The sequence below is a fragment of the Gorilla gorilla genome, chromosome 2 (assembly GCF_029281585.2).
Source record: "Gorilla gorilla gorilla isolate KB3781 chromosome 2, NHGRI_mGorGor1-v2.1_pri, whole genome shotgun sequence".
Lineage (NCBI taxonomy): Eukaryota > Metazoa > Chordata > Mammalia > Primates > Hominidae > Gorilla > Gorilla gorilla.
In genome coordinates, this window is record NC_086017.1 from 174,339,046 (window position 1) to 174,363,198 (window position 24,153).

The 24,153-nt window shown below is 31.9% G+C and overlaps 1 long non-coding RNA gene across 2 annotated transcripts in view; it reads right to left on the reverse strand.

Annotated features, from left to right (window-relative positions):
- Positions 1–24,153, reverse strand: part of LOC109026181 (uncharacterized) — an 81,650-nt gene that overhangs the window by 35,495 nt on the left and 22,002 nt on the right. The window contains exons 2-4 of one of the 2 annotated variants that reach the window (XR_008678094.2): positions 21,385–21,478; positions 18,909–18,968; positions 18,084–18,208 (exon numbers count right to left, since the gene is read on the reverse strand). This is a non-coding gene — a long non-coding RNA (uncharacterized lncRNA). Of the gene's footprint in view, positions 1–18,083; positions 18,209–18,908; positions 18,969–21,384; positions 21,479–24,153 lie in introns of those variants that run through there. The other variant, XR_008678093.2, reaches the window with a different exon arrangement.

A 24,153-nucleotide genomic window follows, 5' to 3' on the forward strand; every position in this document is an offset into this window, starting at 1 on the left:
ACACTAATTCAAAAAGGAGGATATAGGAGGCATAAAGAAGTCATTGCTTCATGACAATTCTAAAATCCATCTGAGCAAATATCACCAGTTGTTTAATTAGAACTCAGTTCTGTTCCCTTAGAATGGTTTTCTGTGGCTCTTGGTTTCACCCCTTGAGCTCTTGATTCTGCCTTTTTCCATTAGAAATATGTTAAATTTGTAGTTGAATAGCTTTCTCAATTTGGTTCATGTTCATAGAATGCTAAGGGCCTAAAGATCCCTTTTCATTTTGAACTTTCTCTGTCCTTTTCAGTCCAAGTGAAATCATCTTTTGAAAACTTTGTTAGTTTCTCGTACACAATTTATATTCAACTCAATTAGACAAAAGTCAAGCCCCCATTTCCTTGGAAGGTGAGCCCTTCTCTCTCTTAGGTCATAATTGAGGGTATTATTGGATAATACTCTTACAATGCTTAGAAATTCTTTTGTCTAAGTGCATGAGTCTGTGAGACATAACCTTAAATCTTTCTGAGGTCTTAGCAAAGGGTCTTAAACAAGCACTCCCATTGATATATTTGACTCAGAAACAACTTTTTATTGGAATTAAAGTAACACTGAATTTGATCTTTTTCGGAAGCCGTTAACTATTTTAGTAGCTTATCGTTTACAGACCTGGAATAGAAAAGAGTTTTATTTTCGAACGTATCCTTGGTCCTTTATATTTATTTTAAATTACACTTTAAAAATGAACAGTTAATTTTCACTTTTTTTTCAGTTTACATTTATCATAACAGTCTCAAAGACAACAGCTTGTACTTGCATAGCTCTGCCTGAAAATCTCCTAGGCCATATCCACAAGTTAATTAGATATCATTGCTGTTTTTGGAATATCTCAAGTAATATTGTTGACCAATGTTACTCCATTTTCCTCCTATATCCAATAACAATATCACTGTCCTTCCAACCTTCCCAACAATCTTCTTGAGTACTCTCCTTATCACTCAGTTTTACAGGTAATTTCATGTGTTTTAGGCTTTTGTTTCAACAACAAAGCATTTCTAAAACCAAATTTTGTTTTAGCTACATATTTATGAATGAAAAACCACCCCAAATCCTATTGACTTAAAACAACAGCAATCACATATTTTTTTCATGATTTTGTGAGTTAATCAAAGCTCAGTGGGAATAGCTTGTCTCTGTTTTATGTGGTATTAGCTGAAGTGACTTGAATGAGGCTGGAATATTCGTATCCACATAGCTGGCAAGTTAGTGCTGATTTGTCATTGAGAAACTCAGTTCTCCTGGCGGGGAACCTCAATTCTCCTTCATGTGGTTGCTTGGGCTTACTCACACATGACATTTGGGCTCAAAGATGGAAGAAGCAGGAGTTTCCAGTCTTCTTAAAGACTAGGTCCTGAACAGGCACAGTGTCATTTCCAATATATTTCTGTTCCACAAATCATTCACAAGCTTAGCTTGGTTTAGAAATTTGAGAAATAGACCTTATCTCTTGGTGGGGGAATGAAGTAAAATGTTTTCATTATTATTCTACCACAGCTAGTAATACTGTTTATTATATGTATATAATGTATATTTTATTTATATGTCTATTATATATATATAATGTATGTATATACACATATATAATAGACATATATAACACATTATATAAAGAATATATATGTGTGTATATATAATGTTCATATATTTTTAAAGAAACTTTTTATTAATATAATGTGTATTACGTATGTCTGTTATATATAATGTGTGTATAATATACATATATAATAGACATGTATAATACACATTATATAAATAAATTTGTGTCTCTCTATATAATAGACATATATATAAAATGTGTGTGTATATATAATGTTTATATATTTTTAAATAAACCTTTTAGCAATTTTGGAATACTTTCAGAATTACAGAAAATTTTAGAACTAGTACAGAGAGTTCTCATGTAACTCAAACCCAGTTTTTCCCATTGTCTGTATAATATAGTGCCATGGAGCAAGTATAAAAATTAATAAACTGGTACTCATATATTAATATTAACTAATTTCTGACATTATTTGGACTTTACTAGTTTTTCCATTAGCATTCTCTTTCTGTCTCAGATTGAAATCTAGAGCACCACATTGTAGTCAGTTGTCATGTCTCCTCTGATCTGTGACAGTTTCTCAGTCTTTCTTGGTCTTCCATGGCCTTGACTGTCTTTAGAAGCATTGGCCAGGTATTTTATGTATAATGTCCCCAACCTGGAATTGTCTGATATTAATATTTTTTCCATAATTAAACTGAAATTATAGGTTTTTGGGAAAAAATACTATACAGTGCCCTTGTCATCACATCATATCATATCAGGTGATACATAATATCACTGGGGATGTTAACCTTTAAAGGTTAGGGTAGCATTTTCCAGATTTATACACTGTGAAAATGACTACTTTTGCCTTTCTGTAATCTATTCTTTGGAAATTATTCAGTATGTGTAGCCCACCCTCAAGCAGGGCCTGGAATATAATGAAGTTCTACTTCCTGAAGAAGAGTACATAGACATATATTAATGAAGTCTTGTAAGGAAAATTTTACTCCTCCCTATTAATTAATTAATATTTATATGGACTCATGAATATATACTTTCTATTTTGGTTTTTAATGCAATAGTATGTTATTTATTCATTCCTTAAATTGATCCAGCTCTGTTTACTGAGGGCTCTTTCAGGTTGGCTAATGTGTCCCTTTAACATACCTATTCTTTTAATCTTTTAAAATAAACTCTAAAAAATTTTGGAATACTTTTAGATTTACAAAAATGTTATGAACATAATACAGAAAGTTCACCTGTTTCCCGCACCTGGTTTCCCTCATTATTGATAACTTCTATTAGCGTGGTACCTTTATGACAATTAATGAACCAATGATCAGACATAATTCACTTCGGTCCATACTTTATTCCCTAATATATATATGTTTTTCTGTTCCAGGACTCCTTCCTGGATGCCATTTAGTTTTCATATCACTGACAGAACATTATGTGTAGTGGAAGACTGTAATAGTTTTGTAACATATTCTTGTTTTTATGACCGTGATAGTTTAGAGAGTTTTTGGTCAGATATTTTTCAAAATATCTACATGGGTTATTTCTGATTTAAGTCTCACGATTAGACTGGGGTTATGAGTTTTGGGGAGGATGATTACAGAACTAAGTTGCCATTCTCATGAAATTGTATCTAAGTTATGTCTTACGGCTGTTGATACTAACATTGATTACCTGACAGAGGTAGTGCTCGTCAGCTTCCACATTGTAAAGTTACTCTTTTTCCCTCTTTGTATACTTTATTCTTTGAAATAATTCACTCTGCTCAGCCCACACTGAGGGATTTTGGATTCCTTTGCACTGGGAATCTGTCTATTCTCTCACATTTATTAATTTATCCAATTATATATTTCACTAGGTATTAAAAAATAATTACTTTATATATGAGGTTACTATTTAATAATGTACTGCTGTCCTCCTCATTCTCTTCCTCCCTCCCTGCTTCCCCCCACCAAATAATAATAAACAATAATAATAATAATAATAATGCACTACTTATTTGATTGCTCAAAAGGTTTTGGCTTTGGCCATTGTGAGCTCTTTCAGTTAGTGCCTGTGTCCCTTTAACATACCCCTATATTGTGATTTTGGTGAATTCTTCCTTATCTAACCTTACAAGATACTCTATACTCATTGCCGGACCCAGCCCTGGAATCAATTATTTAGTAAGGAACCCAGGCTCCGTTTATTAGAGAATCATATTAGAAACCAGTATCTGAGAGCTGGATGTGCTGCTACTACTGCACTGTCCTTGCCTCTAGGCCTCTCACTTAACAGAGCTGAGATCATATATCTCTGTATGATGTACATAATTTTGTAATGTTTGTATATACTCATATCTATAAATATTTCTATATTAAGCTAAACATGTGTTCATACTGATGTTTTCAACTCTAATACATTACCATATGAATTATTATTTTCTTTTTGTCTAACACCTCACATTCCAACAATGAGAAGCTTTCCTTCTACCATCTGTTATCACTTTACTTTGTTGTTCAATTCCACCATATATGTACTGTGGTTTCAGAATTGTTAAGCAATACTCCCATGGGGAACAATTTCCCAACTCGAACCCAGTACTTATATAAATTTCCTTTGGCACACAGTCTTAAATTCTCAGCTTATTTACAAAGTTACTTAGAATAACAACATTTCCTTCTCTCCCTTCAATAAATTTACTTCATGCATTTGTAATATATTTAGGTTTAATCATCACAGTTTGCATGTTACCCTGGGATTCCTGGACTTCCTAATGATATTTTAAAATTTGCATTTGTTAAACTTCACTCTTCTTTATGCTGTAATTTGTTAAGGTTCTATGCAAATTTCTATTTGCATTTTGACAAATCCCAGGTGTTATGTATTCACCATTACAAGAGCATACAAAATAATTTCACCAGCTAAAAATCCCCTGTGCCACATATATTCAACCTTCACCTTTTCCATATCACTGATCTATTTAACGTCTCTACAGTTTTGCCTTACAGAAATTCATATAAATAAAATTGTTAACTCCATAGCCTTTTCAGACTGGTCTTTTTCACTTATAAATAAGAATTTAAATTTTGTTCATGTTTTTACATGGCTTGATAGCTCATTTCTTTTTATTGCTGAATAGTATTTCATTGCGTGGATGTACCATAGGTACATTACCCATTCACCAAATGAAGAATATCTTGGTTGTTTCCAGTGTTTATACATTATAATAAAGATAATATAAATATTCACATGCAGGTTTTGTGTGGATATAAGAGTTCAAATAATTTTTATTAAATAATTAACTTAAATCTGTATTTATTATTATATCATTAGAAGCACAATTGCTGCATCATATAGTAACACTATATTTAACTTTGTCAGAAGCTGCGAAATTGTCTTTCAAAGTGGCTGTACCATTACTTTGCATTCCCACCAGAAATAAATGAGAGTTCATGTTGCTATGCATCCCTTCTGGTAGCAGGCATTGACAAATTTACTTTTTTTAATTTTTTGATTTTAGTCATTCTAATGGATATCTCAGTTTTGTATTCATTTACATTTCTCTAATGACAAATGCTATTGAACACATTTTCATATGCTTTTTGCCATAAGTGTATCATCTTTGGTGATGTGTCTGTTAAGACTTCGCCATTTTTTATTTTGGTTTTTGTTTATCTGTTTTGAAGTATAAGAGCAATTTTTATATGCTGGACATAAGTCCTTTATCCAAATGTGATTTGGAAATACTGTATCACTGGCGAGGAAAAATATTTTCATTCTCTTATATTTTTCATAGAGCAAATTTTTTGATTTTAATAAAGTACTACTTATTTTTGGTGTATATTTGACCTTTTGATATTGTATCTAAAACTCATCGCCAAACCCATGATTGCACAGATTTTCTTTTATAATTTGTTCTAGAAGGTTTATAGTTTTATACCTTACATTTCAATCTGTGATACTTTTAGGTAAGGTGTAAAGTCTATGTCTAGATGCATTGTTTGTATACACAAATCCAAATTTTTCAGCCACATTGGGTGAAAAGACTATCATTTATCCATTGATTTACTATTGTACCGTTATCAAATATCAGTTGAATATGCCCCTATGGGTAAAGTCCTGGACTTTATATTATCCATTGATCTACGTGTCTATTCTGTAATCAATTTCATGATGTCTTAATTACTATAGTATTAGACTATTTGTCAGAATTGGATCTTCTGAGTCTTCCAACTTCATTTTTCTTTTTCAGCATCTTGTTGGCTTTTCTTCGTGTTTTCTTTTTCTTATTTATTTTAGATTCAATTCTTTAATATCTTCAAAATATGTTGTTGGGATTTTAATTATAATTGTACTGAATCTATAGATCAAGTGACAAAGAATGAACAGCCAAAATACTGAGTCTTTCCATACATGAATATGTATATTTATTTATTTAGTTCTTATTTATTACTTTCATAAATGTTTTGTTGTTTGCCATAGGCATATTCTGTACATATTTCTTAGATCTATATCTACATACCTCATTTTATTTCAATCTGTTATAAAGAACACATACATATAGGTAGATAGATAGATTCAATCTTTAAACTTGATTGTGCATTGCCACTATATAAGAAAGCATTTGATTTTTTTCCTGCCAAATTCAATTTTGGGATTAGGGTACATATGTGCGGGTTTGTTATATATGTAAATTGCACATTGTAGAGGTTTGGTGTACAAACTGTATTGTCACCCAAGGAATGAGCATAGTTCCTGATAGGTATTAGGTTTTTGCCATTACTTTCAATGGCAAAAACTGCAATTATTTTTGCACCAACCTAATAGATTTTACATTTACATACTCCTCCCTGCTTCCACTCTGAAGTAGGCCCTTGTGTGTATTTTTCTTCTTTGTGTCCATGTGTACTTAATATTTATCTCCCACTTATAAGTGATAACATGTGGTATTTGGTTTTCTGTTCCTACATTAATTCACTTAGGAGAATGGCCTCTAACAACCTTGCATCCCAGGAGTAAAGCCTACTTGAATAGCGTGGATTAGCTTTTTGATGTGCTGCAGGGTTCAATTTGTTGGGTTTTTTTTTTTTTTTTTTTTTTTTTTTTTAGTATTTTTGCTATTCTATGTTCATCAGGCATACTGGCCCACAGCTTTCCTTTGTCGCTTTGTCTCTGTCAGATTTTAGTGTCAGAACGATGCTGTCCTCATAGAATGAGCTGGGGAGGAGTTTCTCCTTTTCAATTTTTTCTGCAAAGTTTCATTATAATTGATACCAGCCCTTCCTTATATGTCTGGTAGAATTCAGCTGTGAAAAATAGATGATCCAAGGGTTTTTCTGGTCGGTGGTTTTCTTAGTTCATTCTCACACTGCTAATAAAGACATATCCAAGTCCTGATTATTTTTAAAGGAAAGAGCTTTAATTGACTCACAGTTCAGCATGGCTGGGCATGCCTTAGGAAACTTACAATCATGGCAGAAGGGGCAGCAAACATGTCCTTCTTTACATGGCAGCAGGAAGGAGAAGAATGACAGTTAAGTGTAGAAGGAAGCCCCTCATAAAACCATCACATCTCTTGAGAACTTACTATCATGAGAACAGAATGGGGAAAAACACCTCCACGATTCAATTACCTCCTACCAGGTCTCTCCCACTACACATAGAGATTATGGAAACTACAGTTTAACATGAGATTTGGGTGTGGACACAGCCAAACCATAGCATTCTACCCCTGGCCCTTACCAAATCTCATATCCTCACATTTCAAAACACAATCATGATTTTGCAATAGTTCCCAAAGTCCTGGCTCATTCAATGAGGAGATTTCTTTCTTTTTTTTTTTTTTTGATTCTATTCTCCAGGAGGACCTGCCATTAGCAATGGGAAATACCTTCCCCTATTTCTTGTCTGCACATTGACAGTAGGATTATTTTTAATATGGTCCAGTAAAATACTTAAAAAAAAAATCTAGGCTTATAGTATCTTTCAAAAATTATATAGGCTTCTAATCTGTTTGCTCCTAGTTAGTTCCAAGAGAAAAAAAATCCACAGTTAATTTTTGAAGATGCAATTTCAAATACACTTTATTTCTTTGTTATATAGCCTCCGTATCTCTCTCTTGTAATTTAATGGAAGCTACCGAAAAATGATTTGAAAAACTAAGGACACACCCTTAGTTTTATTTTCACATTAAGTAATTTTGCACAAGATGAGATTTTACTGTACAATAATACTCAATGCCTCTTACAGTCTCATCTGTTACTGTTTTTATTTAGTTCGGATGAAACTATCTATCTTTCCAATCATGCAAATCTGTAAAATATGAAATTTATGTATTCCCATCATTTCTACTTGCATGTGGGTCAATTATTCTATGATCTCATTTTGTCATAATAACTTACCGAAATCGATCAGTATTCACCAAAATATTCTTGCCAGTCTGTCTACCAACTCTTCATTTTAGCTACATGGTGAATAATTTGCCAAATACTGTGGTACTACATGATAAAGACTATCATCTTTCCTCCTTCCACATCGCCATCCGGTTTGACACCTGACTATATATATAATGTCAAGTATTATGTTTCTCTTACGGTGGCACTTCATTTGTGTACCAGAAATATACTATTTTCGATCATTTCTATATGGAATAGCATTGGATAGACTGTGCTGTGGTCTCAATGAACTCCCAAATCTTAGGGGCTAAACATATAGTTTTGCAATACAGTGTGATAGCAGTCAAGAGACCAGCCTCAGACCATTTTTGTAGCTATGATATGTGGAATATATATGTACCCTTCAGAGTAACCATAAGAAAATATAGAGGCAGAACATCATCTTGTAACTATTTTGGCACTATATTTTAGAGTCTATTAGCTAACACAGTCATGGGCCCCAACTATCATGGAAGCTGAAAAAATGTAGGAGAAAATAAGTACTTGTAGTTTCTAACTCACTATCATCATTTTGTCTTTACTATTTTTTTATTTTTTTGGTAAAAGTGTATGGGGGTAAAAGCATAATTTTGTTACATGCATGGGCTGTAGAGTGGTAAAGTCAGGGCTTTTAATGTATCCATCCCCCAAATAATATACATTGTACCCATTAAGTAATTTCTCATCATCTACTCTCCTCCCACCTCTTCACCCTTCCAAGTCTCCACTATCTGTCTTTCCACACTCTACGTCCATGTTTACATATTATTTAGCTCCCACTTATAAGTGAGAACATGCAATATTTGTCTTTTTGTGTCTGACTTGTTGTCACTTAAGATAATGGTATCCAGTTCCATCCACGCTACTGCAATAGACATGACTTCATTATTTTTTATGGTTGAATAGTATTCCATTGTATTTATGTGTGCGACATTTTTTTATACATTGATCCATTGATGGAAACTGAGGTTGATTCCATATATTTGTTATTGTGAATAGTGCTGTGATAAACATAGAAGTGTGGGTATCTTTTTGATGAATTGCTTTATTATCTTTTGGATAGAAACTCATTAGTAAGATTGCTGGAATGAATGGTAGTTCTATTTTAGGTTCCTTGATAAATCCCCATATTATTTTCCATAATGACTGTACTAATTTACATTTCCACCAAGAGTATATGAGTTCCCTTTTCTTTGCATCTTTGGCAACATTCATTATTTTCAATAAGAGCTATTCTAACTAGTATAAGATGATATTTCATTCTGGTTTTAATTTGCATTTCTTTTATGATTATGATGTTGAACTTTTTTATATATTTGTTGGTCATTTTTAATGACTTCTTTTGAAAAATGTCAATCTATAGTCCTTTCTCCCTTTTTAATGAGTTATTTTATTTTGTTGTTGTTGAGTTATTTGAGTTCCTTCTGTATTCTGGATATAGACTCTTGTCAGATCCATAGTTTTCAAATATTTTCTCCAGATTTTCAGATTGTCTCTTCACTCTGTTGATTATTTCTTTGGCTGTGTAGAAATATTTTACTTTAATTATGTCCCATTTGTCTATTTTTGTTGTTGTTGTTGTTGTCTGTCCTTTTGAAGTCTTAATTGTAAATTCTTTTCTTAGACCAATGTCAAGAAGAGTTTTCCCTAGTTTTTATTTTTTCTAGTATTTTTATAGTTTAAGATCTTACATTTAAGCCTTTAATCTGTGTTGAGTTCATTTTTGTATGTGGTGAGAGTTAAGGGTTCAGGCATTTGGCAATTCAACTGTCCTTGCATCATTTATTGAAAAGAGTGTTCTTTCCCCAGTGTATGTTCTTGTCAACTTTGTCAAAGGTCAGTTTCCTGCAAGGTTACAGCTTTATTTCTTGGTTCCCTATTCTGTATCAGTATTTTCAGTAAATGGTAACTTATTAATTTTCTGTATGGAAATATAACACATCTTGAACACTTTCTTACATCTAACACTAAGTTAAATTTAGATGAGTTGAGCCTCTAATCTTGAAAGGTAAATCAATAATACTTCTCCAGGATTATATAGGGGAATATATTCATAGTTTCTGGGAGGAAAGATACCTTAAACACAAAACATCCACACAGCACAGGCACACGCACACCCCCACACATAAATGTTAATTTGGACTCCATTAAAATCAAGAACTTATTTATCCAAAGACACTATTAAGAGGTTTATTTCCATATTAAGATACAGTAATCTTATTCCACCCTGTCTCTCCTGCTCAGTGCAGCTTTAAAACTCGGACACAATGAATGGGCTATTTGATACCTCTTGAAAAGTAAATTGCCAGTAGGTGAATTTAGACAAAAGACTTGAATTCAAAGTATCCGTGAGCCAGCATTGAGTTTGTTTCTTTTTTCCCCTCTGTAATCACCAGTAACAGACTCATCACAGCCTAAAACCTGAAGAAGGATGTCAGTGTAGACAGAAAATGCTTCAGGAGAAGTTCTCTGCTCTGATACAAGAATCAATAAAGGAGTCTCCAAATACTCAGATAAATTTGAAGACCCATTTCTTGAGGAAAATTCTCTATTTCTAATTTTCACTCTCTTCTCTCTCTCCTTTTCTCTCTTTTTTCTTCTCTCTTCTCTCTGTCTCTTCTGTCTTCTTGCATGTTCTATATTCTTTAATGCCTCAGTCCAAGTAGGCCATAGGCATCTATTATAAAACTGCACAAATGAAATTGTCCTCTTTGATCAGACAAACTATAGTACAAAGAGAGTGGGACAAATTTCTTGTGCCTTTTATCTTGGTATGTCCTCCCACTACTTGGTCCTGTATATGCTAAGTGAAATGCCCCCACAGTGTAGAATAAGTAAAGCTGAAGCTCTGTGGTGGGAAGGCCAGAAGGAGAGAAAACTAAGTAAATTTAATGTACTAGGGAGATCATCAAAAGGGAGGAGCTCAAGGAAGTGGCTGCATAAACTTAATACTAAACTCCTGAGCTTATGATGAAGGAGCATATGTTTAGACATGACCCTAACAACGTATCATAGATTGTGAGAACTGAACTATGGATAGTTTACTCATGACCTAAGTTAATCAGCATACAATAAATTCACATCAATTATGATGACATATGTAAGTTAAAATTAACATGATAGAAAAAAGGATGCACCATATAAAGACTAATCAAGGGAAGGTGTAGTGGCTATATTAACATAGAGTAGACTTAAGAATAAGGAAAATTACCAACATTATAGAGTAACATTACATAATGATAAATGTATCTATTTACCTAGCAGATACAAAATTTACCTAGCAATTTAAAATGTGTATTCACCTAATGGCAGAGGTCAAAATTAATAAAGTAAAAATAGAATTGACTGGAGAAGTAGAATAATCTACAAGTTGAGATGCAGGTTTCAACATTCTGCTCTAAATTCAGTCGGACTAATAACTAGAAAATCTGAAAGGATATAGAACTAAATACCACCACCAAACAGGATCTAATAAATTTTCATAGAGCACTATGCAAAAACAGCAGAAAACTTTACAAGCACCCAGAGATCACTCATCAAAGCAGACTGTACCTAGGGTCATAAAATACACTTAAAAATTTTAAAACATTTGAAATCATAAAGACAGGTCATTTGACCATAATGGAATTAAACTAAAAATCAATAACATAAAGATAACAGAGAAATCCTAAAAACAAGGAAAACAATAACAACAAAGCAATAACCTTCTAAATAACCCACAGATATATAAATAAGTCTTGAGACAAATTAGAAGGCATTTGAACTAAATAAAAATGAAAATATTGCATATCTACATCTGTGGGATACAGCTAAAGCAGCCTTAGAAGGAAATTTATTGCATTAAATGCTTAGATTAGAAAAATATATATATTAGAGAACTAATCTGAGCTCCCATCTCAAGAAATTATAAAGGAAAGAATAAAATAAAACCAGATGAAGCAAAGGGATATATTAAAGATCAGAAAAAATTAAATAAGAAGTAGAAAATTAAGCCAAACGCTGGCTTTATAAAAAGATGAATAAAATTGGTAAATCTCTAGCTATACTGACAAAATATAAAGAAGAGAGAAATTACTGAGATATACCAAACATACCTATTGAAGTGGCGAAAAAAAATTGCTGGTAATTCAAAGTGCTAGTGAGAGTAAAGGGAAACTGGAATTCTCCTGTATAGTGGTAATGCCACTTTAGAAAAGTATTTGGCAGTTTCCAATAAAGTTCAATAAATGCATCATATAATCTAGTGATTTGACCTAATGATCTAGGTATTTACCCCTGAGTAATGAAAATTTGGTTCACATAACAATCTGTTAAAGAATGTTTATAGCAGATTATATTCATAATCACACAAACTTAGAAACAATCCAAATGTTTTTCAATAGGACAATGGATCAACAAAATGTGACACTACTCAGCAATAAAAAGAAATAAACTACTGATTCAACAATGTGAATGAATCTCAAATCTCAAATTATGTTTAGTGAAGGAAGCCAATGTCAAAAGGTTACATACTGTACTGTTCTGTTCACAAGATTTTCTGAAAGAGGAAAATTGTAGTGATGCAGAAACAGTCGATGTTTTTAACAGGTTAACTACAGGAAAAATTGTGACTAGAAAAAAAGCAAGGCCAGCACGGTAGCTCACGCCTGTAATCCCAGCACTTTGGCAGCCCGAGGCGGGCGGATCACCTGAGGTCGGGATTTTGAGATCAGCCTGACCAACATGGAGAAACCCCGTCTCTACTAAAAATACAAAAAATTAGCCAGGTGTGGTGGTCTGTAATCCCAGCTACTCAGGAGGCTGAGGCAGGAGAATCTCTTGAACCTGGGAGGTGGAGGTTGCGGTGAGCCGAGATCGCGCCATTGCCCTCCAGCCTGGCAAGGAGAAGGAAACTCCGTCTCAAAAAAAAAAAAAAAAAAAAGTAAAAAAGAAAAAGGAGTTGTTTGGGGTGATGAAACTTTTCTGTACGTTGGTTGTGCAGGCTATTAGTATTACACAGATATAAACATTTGTTAAAGTTCATAAACTGTGCACCAAAAGTATGTCTATATTATTCTACGTAAATTTTAAAAATTTGATAAAGGTACTATGAAGAAAAGGAACAGGCAACCACAGCATAGTAATTTGTAACACATACAGAGAAGCACAATTTTATATCTACAAAATAGGGAAAAAGAGTAAAGCAAATCATTGAATAAGTTAAATATGATCTTTGAAAAGTAAGATACATTCATTATTTTTATTTTTATAGTTATTTCTTCTCTCCTCACAACAGAATTTTAGGCTGCATGGTAATGATGTCTATGTCTAATTTATCTGTAAACCTGACCAAATTTTCTAGAAAAGTGACTAAATTACTGGTACAAACTACCAAGCATTTAAACTTTTTAAACCAATGAATGCATTTAGCGAGTTATGTGTAGCTCTATGTTCTCCCTAAGCTCTCTGTCCCCCCACACACTGAAGCAATGCAGTGGAAATTGCACATTTATGAAAATATGATGCCCCTTAAAATTCATTATTTATCTTACAGCTCTGGCCTTAACCATAGGAGAGCACAGAATCATTAAATAGACATACAAACAACAAATACTCAAAATAAAAAAATACCAGTGTTAGCTTTTATATGACTGTCATTCCCCAAGTAAAACCTTATTAGAAGCAAAGGTCTTGCACTGCATGATACGCTGTTATCCTCAAGCTCCCCATCCTGCAGATGGGCTAGTGTTAGAGTAAAATCTTCTAGAGTTGGGAAGAACAGGTTTTTTGTTTGTCTGTTTTAAGTTATACATGCTAGAAATAATTCATTTCTTGGAATTGAACTCCTATGTAAATATTTTCCAACTGTGAGTGTATATTAGAAACCCAAAGAATCTCTAAAGATTCTGATTTGAGGCTGTGAGGTGCATCCCAGGACATTTCAATCAAGTTCTCATTTTCATGCAGATGATTTCTGAAATATGCTTTCAAAACCCTCATTCTGTTTTGGTATCTATAAAATAATTTAGAAATGGTTATAAAACCTAAGTCTGGTACTCTCAGTTTTACTTCTGGAATTTCCCAGAGTTGTCCTTGCTTTGGGCTTATCTTCCTATCCCCTAGCAACCAATAGATGATAGCAAGATCTATCAAATATACCTATAAATTGTCTAGGATGTTCAATATAACAAATAACTGAAAACATTCTGACTGAGACTGGGACTACATTCAACATAAAAATGCTTCTCCTGAATTGCATGATGGAGAAATGTTTCTGAGAAGTCTTATAAAGGTCATTTTTTAAATGCCACAATACCACATATCTCTTAGATGTGGATGGTTTTTCTCACAAGCATTACGTGTAAATTAAGTCTGATACTGAAAAAGATCCTATAGGAAACGTCAATTTTATTCATGTGCTCCTTTATATTTGAATTATTTTTACTCGGTTTCTACAAAAATTCATTTTACAGATTTTCTACTTGCATAGAATGTATGGAAATTAATTATGAATACACTATGTCTTAGAATAGATTTTTAAAATTTTAATAAAAGGAATAATTACAAAGCTTGTATTGAAACAATTGACATTAACTTTTGGGGAAAAAAGGGTAGTGGACTATGAATATCTTTCTCTCTGAGGATAAAGCTTAATATTTTCTGTAATAAATTAGTAAGTACTTAGTAATTACTTTCACTTAAAGCAATACTTATCACTTCATTCTAATGATGTTGCAACTTTATTTTAGGGATGACAGTATGTACTATCACCATTTTAGTGAGAAATCTGCATATATTTACATCAAATATTTGTTACAGAAGCCAAATAGGAGAGAAAAAAAGAAAAAGCAAGATGCATTGAATTGTTTAAATGTGCTCTTCTTAGATTTATTTCAAGTAAACCTGTTGGCTTTTTTGGCTTCCACTTTGCTAAATATTATTTAAAAATTTATTTAAACAGTGGTTTAAAAATGTAGATTTACATTAAATGTTAGTTAATGTTAGTTGGCTCTGATGATTTTAGAAATCATTTTGTTCTTTGTGTATTCAAATAATGACACATTCACAAATTTGGAAACTCAGCCACTTTTCCTTTTGTCCCAAATGGAAAATAAAACAATATTTACAGTCAATTTGGCTCACTTATTTACCTCCTTAGTTTTGCTACATGACTGTCATGACTGTGAAATCAAGTTTCTACATTTAGTATTTCATGGTTAATTTTGCAACTTTAACTTAATTTATAACCTTTTCACTGTTTTTAAAGTTTTTTTTCCAAATTCCAGATTCAGATATACTCAATAAAAGTATACCTACATTATTTTAACAAAATTGGTTATTTATTGTCCCACTAATCTTTGAAGTTTTTAATAATTTTAGATTAATTATATAACAAAAGGGTGAATCCCAACAAATATTTAATATGTAATATATAACAGCTACAATATTTCCTTTTTTAAAATAAAATCTTTAGTTTATGTGAAATTAAAATTTAGAGCTTGAATGTATTGTGGTATAACATTTCAAAATGATAACATGACAAGAGAATATTTTATCTATTACTTCCTAGTACATGATTTTTAAATACCATTTATTTTGATAAACTCCAAAAACAATTAGCTGAGGTTCCTGAAGCTGAACCAGAAGCAGTCATCTTTTCATATTTTAGTGTACAAGCACAGCATAGTAAGTTCTGAACATTGAATGACAACTGATATTAAAAACTTCCAAAAATGTAATGTTAGAAATAAAATAATTGTTAACTTGGTAGCTGATGTCCAAACAATTCATTTGAGGGAAAATATAAAGGAAGAGTACAAATTGATCATGAAAGGGAAGAATTTTTATTTCAAGAAGTAAAGTTTTAAAAATAATTATTCATCTTAGAATTATGAACTTTCATTTGCTGAAGTGATATATAGTTTTTTTGAATGAGGTCTGACTTGAAGAGAAATAGGAGGAAGAAGGAAATTTGTGTTGTCCATTCAGTTGCTAAATAATCACTGTGTTTCCCAGTGTAGATTCGAAAACTTGGCGAATTAACTCTCGGAAAACATGTCATGATCTCACTTAATATTCTCACAAAATTAATATAAATATTAAATTTGTTATATCAAACCTACAAAGGATTTTTTTTAAGAATAAAACAGGGTATCCTTGAGGTCAGATTACTAACAAAATGTTTTAACTTGTAGGTTTAAAATATATATTCCCAGTGGATCTTACAAATCACATGTAGGAAAGAGTTATGATTTATTTAGTATGCAGATGTTTTAATAAAACATGTTTGTTTAAACATTAACCCTCTCTTTCTCACCTTCTCTCCCTCATTCCTTTTGTAAGCCATATAATGTACTCCTGAATTAGGTATAATCTAGTTTATAGAGAAATTTCAAAGATAGTATATATTTAAAATGTTATTTGTATTTCCAATCTAGTTGTTCTATATCATATTCTCATTCCTTAAATTATTATCTGGACAAATTCCATAACTTTTGGGTCACTTTTGCTTATGAAAACTAAAGTCTAATACACAACTTTGTCTCAAACTCAATTTAAATTTCATATAGTATCACTCCCTCAAAGGCAGGCTTGAACCCATGCCCTTAGTTTAATAGTAATAGAGGTTGGGGAGATAAAAGGGTAAGACTTTAGGACACTCAAACCCTTCCCTTTTGAAAACCAATCTATTTTGATATTGAAGGTAAGGAGTGGAAGGCAACATACATAGTTAATAGAAAGCGTCACTAATCATGGAAACAAGGTATCTCAGTTCCAGCTCAGCTCAGATGTCCATCTGATGCCATCTGCTGCTGGTACTCTATACTGATCTGGAAAATATGATCACTTCACAGGAGCCATAAACACTAGAAAATTCTTTTGCAGTCTCCAACTAAACTAAAATGTAGAGAGTTCTATGGTCTTCTTATTGTTTATATGACTGTCGGTATGTCTCTCATCTTCAGTAATTTTTACATCAGAATCGGCCCTCAGTCTCTATGTTCATGTATATTCCCAAACGTTAAGAGAAACTCCCTGTAGATCTCTGAGAATAATCCTACCAAATTCCTTTTTCTTGGAAGTTCTAGAGTGGGTCTTCATACATAGCATCTCATAAAGCCACAAGCTAGATTTGACACAGGGCAATTCTTTTGATACTGAGTTAGGTATTCCTTCTGTCTTCTTCATGGGGAGAAGAAAAATAATATTTGGACAGTTCGTAGCACCATTACCCTCCTCTACTTTTTAAGGATTGAATTAGAAGTAAAGGGTTGATGACTAGGGATTATTTAAAAGTCATAGAGATATTGTGGTAGCTCTATTTAACATGTTAAGATCTTTGAACATCATTTATTTCCTATGTTGGAACTTAACATTATAACATCATGTTATTACATAAACTATTATCTTACACAAATCAACATGTGCCTTCATAACAATATGTAACAATCAATAAAAATATCTGAACTTGTGACCAAATAAGTCAATAGAGTAAACACTGAGCAACAGTATGATTTTTTCTTCAGTAAATGTCATTATAGAAAATTTGAGACTTCTTTTAAGACTGCAACTCAAAGAAAAATTTATCGCCTGACATGAATACAAAAATAATGATGAAAAATGTTTTATGCTACTACTTTATAAAATAAGAAGTGAAGTCACAGTAATATAAAATAGTATATATGTGAATTATCTATCATTATATTTAAATATAGGAAAGATTTATACGAAAGTCTTGAGTATTTTTAAATTTTTTTTCAGTTTTTAGTTTTTACTATTTTTTTTTTTTACAGATGGGGTCTTACTTTATTTCCCAGGCTGGAGTATAGAGGCATGATTCTGGCTCACTGCAGCCTCAAACTCCTGGGTTCAAGCAAACATCCTACCTCTCTGCCTCCCAAAGTACTGGGACAGGCATGAGCTACCATGCCTGGTTCTATTTCAGAGATTTAATGAAATATAATTTAATTAAACTTAGTTTAAAACCAAAAATGCTAAATATATGCCAAACAGTATGTTATTAGTATAACAAGATAAACACAATATATCTTACAATCTATGAATTCCATCTAGTGAAAGGACCAAAGATGCTAATACTAATCATACCACGGATTAATAATTTATATTAAAAATATGAAGTTATGAGATCTGTGTCTCTGGAGGTGAGCCATATTTATCATTGCTGTCATTCATTTCAAAGACGGGAATGTCAGAATGTCTTCTGTGGGGTCTAGGAACAAGGAAAAAAGGAGAGGATGGGCACTTTGTCCAAAACATATTATTGTTTGTCTTCTCCACATTCAACACTACAATTTCCTAAACAATGAGGTTATATAAATGTTCAGTACTCATACATTGTTTATGTGGGCTAGGTGCAATTTGCATTCTAGTTTGAAAGATATTAAAGTGTGCAACCTGGAGTAAACTAAGAATTCGTGAAAAAAAGAGGGAGGTAGGTATGTTAAGCAGGTGTGCAGCAGATAAAAATATATAGAACCAGAAAAGTGTCGAACGTTAGAGATACAGCTAACAAATCTGCCTCCTTCATGTTTATGTTTCTGCTTCAGCCTTACCCTAGCAGAAAGTTGTGATATAAGATATACAAAATTTCAATAAAGGTAATTCTTTATTTCATGAATGTACTATGCAGAATAATGTAAGAATATCTGTGGAAGTCTCCTTCCATAGATAAGCAAAAAGTTTGTATCTTTACTTTGTGTGTTTGTTTTTGATCTCAGAGAAAGAGATGTTGGCAGAATGGGGACAGGAGGAAGAAGGAGAGAATACAAATGTGAAGAGAAAGAAGGGTCAGGACACTACCTACCAACTCCTATGTTGTTAAGTAAAAACTGAATAATAATTGAAGGAAATAGTAATAATAGTAAAAATAAGAAAAACAACTCTAATAGTGTCTGCATTTGGGAACTTACGTATTAGATGTTTTCAGTAGGTGACCTCACTCTATAAAGCATAAACAACTCTTCAACACTCTATAGGAGACAATAATAGTATATGCACTTTGTAATAAATTTAGATTTAGAGAAGTTACTATCTTCTTTAATGTTACATACTTAACACATGGTGGAAATAGGAAAAGGACCAAGGAAGAAAATAAATACTTTGAACCATCCTCGCTGCAACTTGGTTCTTCATGGGTAAAAATAAGATTGTGCTTTGTTTTATTGGTCAGTTTTCTTTTTCTGGAAATGAAACTTGAGGTTTGTAATTTATCTCCTTTTGTTCTCTCTTAATTTTATTCACATTCATTCTCATCACTTCACTGAATCTGATTCCATCAAATGTTACCAATTATATACATCGTCCTAAATGTGATGGTCTATTTGCATGCTGGTTTTAATTGATTTATCAGAAGCATTTAATACAGATCTCTTCTCCTTGATACACTTACTTCAACTGACTTACAGCACTGAGAACACTTTTGAATTTTCTCTCATATCATGGGAGTTTCTTCTCATCTTTGATGTTACATGTTTCCCTTCTCTCTTACTTTTAAAATTGAAGGGGCCCAATGTCAAGTTCTTAAGTATCTTATCCATCCTCATGGCTTAAACACCACCCATAAATTTACAACTCTCAAATTAATATCGCCAACAAAGACTTCTTAAATGAATTCCAGACCCTTACACACAAAACCTATATCCATTGCCATTTGGTTTTCTCTTAGATACATGCAATTTAACATGTTCAAATATGAACTCAGGATTATTAAATCTCATCTACCTGAAGCCTTCACTGTCTCAGCTGATGGCAGATTTTTTTCTTTTTTTAGTTTTTTAGTACAAGAAAAATCTTTATTTCATCCTAGAATGTTTTAAAACAAACAAAACACCAGTCAGCGAAATGAGTAAAATTGCTAACCAAACCATCATAAAATCATGCTAGCTCTACATTAAAATATATCAAATTTCAAGCACTTCTCTCCGTCTCCTGAAACCACTGGTCTGAGCCATCATCTCTCACTTGGATTTCCATGATAGTCACATAAGAGTTTTCTCTGCTAATATCCAAGGACGTAGACCTCTCAAAACAAGCTGCCAAAGTAAGCCTTTTAGAAGATAAGTCAGAGCTATCTCTCTTCTAAGAACTCTGCATGGCTACTCTTTACATTCAGTATAAAAGCCAAGATACCCATAATGCTGATAAGTAGGGTGACCATATAAGTTATGATTCAATCCAGATTAGTGAGTGAAATTGTTTATAGTACTAATGACAGAACAATATACCTAAAAATAAATTGGCATGAACAAGTAGGATGTTTCAACACGCTACTGTCAAGGTGCCTTATTATTTTCCCCCGTTACCTTTCTGACCACTGTTGCCATCATTATCCTCTCCTGTACTGAATCTGTTCTCATTAAAATGGCTTATTTGTTCTTCCTCAAACCCACCATGCAGCCAGGCACACACCTACACCACAGAGCCTGCACAACCACTGTTTTCTTTATACTTAGAATCTTCTCATCCCAGGAATTCACAAGGATTACTACCTCACGTCCTTAAAGTCTTTGCCTAGACCTGGGCTCTCCTATGATTCCTACCCTGAATATCTCATTTCATACTGAAATCTATCCCTCAACATTACCATATGGCTGGGAAATTTAAACTGGATCAATTATGAACCTAACAAAATACCCAGTATATAATAAACAAACACTAGCTACCACCACAAGCAGCAATATTATAACTGGATATTCACTTACCAAATAAATGTATTTTGAAAATAATTAAAGTATGATAGATATATTTCAAGATTAACTACTATATTTACCAAATTATTATCAGGCTATTAATGCTCAACATTCCAAGAGATGAATTTAGATACATTTTCTAACCCCTTGGATTTAGGGGTATAAGTCATTTCTACAATATGAACAGTAATAGATAAAAGTGCCTTAAATGTTAGAATGATGACAGTCCTAACTCTGACATATATCTAGATACATGATTTGTAAAACATATATTCTTTTAAAAGTAAACTAAGAGGTTTAAAAATATTTTCTCAAGCAACCATATTTTTGTACTATATTCTTTTAAAATGTACATTGCATTTTCATGTCATAAAACTGACTGAATTTTATCAATCTGTATTTTTGAAACCAATCCAAATATATGCATTCAATTTGCCAAATAATACCTACCACATAAAAGACATCCTCATTATTTATAATATAAAATTAATTCAAGTTCATAAAAATAATAACATATAAGTGAATATATTAACAAATTCAGGATTTTTCTCTAGGGAAATATGCTAAAACTTAGAATAAGTATTTTAAAAAGTCTCTTCTTTTTAAAATAACAAATGAAATTGATTTTAAAATAGATATTTACAAAATTGATTGTATATTTAATGTATGCAGTATGTATTAGTATGAAATGACAAACCTGTAGTCTTTGAGATTTCAATGAGCAAAAGGGAATATTAACCAATGATGTCTTTTCAAATAAGTAGTTCACTCAGAAGATATTTGCACAAAACCTGTAATATCAAAACAAAGTAATAGGCATTTATATTCCAAATAAAAAATAATTTATTTGCTTAAATTCTACATTTACAACAAAGTTTAGCCAACGAGTTAACTTAATATCTTCTATTCAAGTCTAATATTTCCATGCAATGTTTGCCCTATGTAAGGGGAAGTTCATATTTAGGTGTTTTGTTTCATGATATTTAAGCCTCTTTAATCTACCTGCTTTCTAACTTTCTACATAATTTTCTTTGTACCATTCTCAAGAACTTCCTTATAAACTCTTACAATTTTTCAAGAAATTAAACCATTGTTTCCTAACAAAGAAAAAAATTTGAGAACAAGCATAACACAAGCAGCCCTTTCTGTTTATCTGAACATTACTCATTACCACAGGTGCATTTAAAGTTTTCAGTAAATAATTATCTAAAATATAAAAGTAATAACAAAATATAGATTTTAATATTTGTATTCCATTAGACATTAAAGAATCTTTTTTGTTTCATTCCTTCAGTAAGAGATCTTGGGAATCATTTTGGCTATAATATTCTTTTACTGTACACTCTTAGACAAGTTATCTCAGTTTCCAAATAGAAGTGCAAAGACAATGAGTCCTCACCGGATTTTTGTTAAAAAATAATGAGGTATAATATTTAATCATCAAATTTCCGAGAAAAATAATTATCATTGTTTACCATCTAGGTCCCATAGAACATTTTTGTTTAATGTAATGCTCTCATTTTAAGTCATTTATAAGTAATTTACAAATACAAGGAAAATATAGTAAAATAAACTAGTAAATATTAATAAATTTTAAACATAGTAAAAGTCATGCAGTAAATTTTTGTGCACAAACACCATGGATGATAAAATAGTATTGTCACACATTCTTTTAACAAAATGGAATTATCCAGGTTCTTATTCCAAACTATTGTGTGAAGTCCTTTGACTAACTGGGTGAGAATACCGTATTTCCACTTTGTCTTTGGAAATAACTTGTCATTGGTTCTTAAATTTGAGAATATTCATTTCAGTCATCATAATCTGAAGACATATAGTCAATTTAATTAATATGATAAATTTTATTATATCTTTAAAGCTTAGAATGCTGCTATCTTGTTCTTTGCATTTATCATCTAATTAAGTTAATCTTATACCTTTCTTTGCCATCATGAAAAACAAAAACCTCTAATTTTCAACTGTGTTAACTTAAAAGCAGACCACAAACATGGTGTCTCCAGTATTTTGAATATCTTACTGAAAGATGATGCCAAATTTGGGTAACACAATAACAAATGAAAGAACGACAATTTATTCCATGATTGCATCTTCCTCCTTAGTGATTCCATCATTCCTTTTTTTCTTATTACAGTCTTTTTTAGCATAATTGAGAATAATCAATGAACCATCATGAGTCATTAAGATAATTCTTAGGATGATAAAATAGAAAATGTTTTCAAAATATAGATAAAAATAAGATCCTGATCTCACAATTCATTTTAGATTTATAACAATTCAATGGATCCAAATGGTAATTGTAAAATAGAATAAATTATAATCTATTAAAATCAACAAAATTTCATTTTTTGTTGCTTGTAAGAACTCTAAGAAAGAATGAAAGTTATGAAATATAGATATTAAAAAAAACTGCTCCAAAGAAGCAAAAAAAATGTCTAACTATATAACAAGGGTGAATCCACTTGGTATATTACATATGCACAATAAAACAAAGCCTTATTTTCTCTTTTTACTACGCTAATCCTTGATTTATTGAACCATGCAGAAAGGGGTTGGGGTATAGAAAAACAGTAGAAAGAAAAAGAAGTAACATGATATCTGTATATTTAAATAGTATAAACAGTAAAATAATATAAATATAACACATAAAATTACTCTTTACTGTTTGATATATACAGTACTATTTATATTTATATATACATAGGTAAATATGTATTATTATTCACTATTTTATAGGTATACATTTGTGTATATATATTATATATTTATACACACACATACCACTTCCATTTTTTAGTTTATGCCACAAAGTGTACATATTCTCAACTGTCACTTTAAGATGTTAGGTTGGTTTTGCTGTAATATCTGCTATTTTACATACTAGTTTTGATATGCATTGATCTTTGAAAATAAAACAATTTATTAAGCTGACTTCACAGGATATAAAATGGATTAATGCAAGAGGAAACCACTGCCTGTACACTAACTAAAATCTGAAAATATAAATGGTAGCTTCAGTTTTCAGTAATCACTTTATGTGTTGATATTACTGATCCCAGCTGCCTATGACTTTGATTATATCTATAAGCTATCTTCCAAAAATCAATTTCTAATAAAGCGAATTAAGACTCATTCATATTAGCTATGGAAGAAGAAAGAAATACCTGTTTTGCCTCCAGGAGTGGAGAAACAAGTCATTCCACATTTATTTTCAATTACACAGTGTATTTATGGCTATGATATTCATGAAAACATTTTGATTTAGATTGGCATTGCCATCTCCCTTTTCTAACAACAAGTGAACCGTTAGAAGACCAAATTGAGGCTGAATCTGGAGGGCATGGTGCTAAGTAAAATAGGCCAGGCATAGAAAGACAAGTAGTGCATAACCTAATATATATGTGGAATCAAAATAAATCAAACTCATAGAAGCAGAAAGTATAATGGT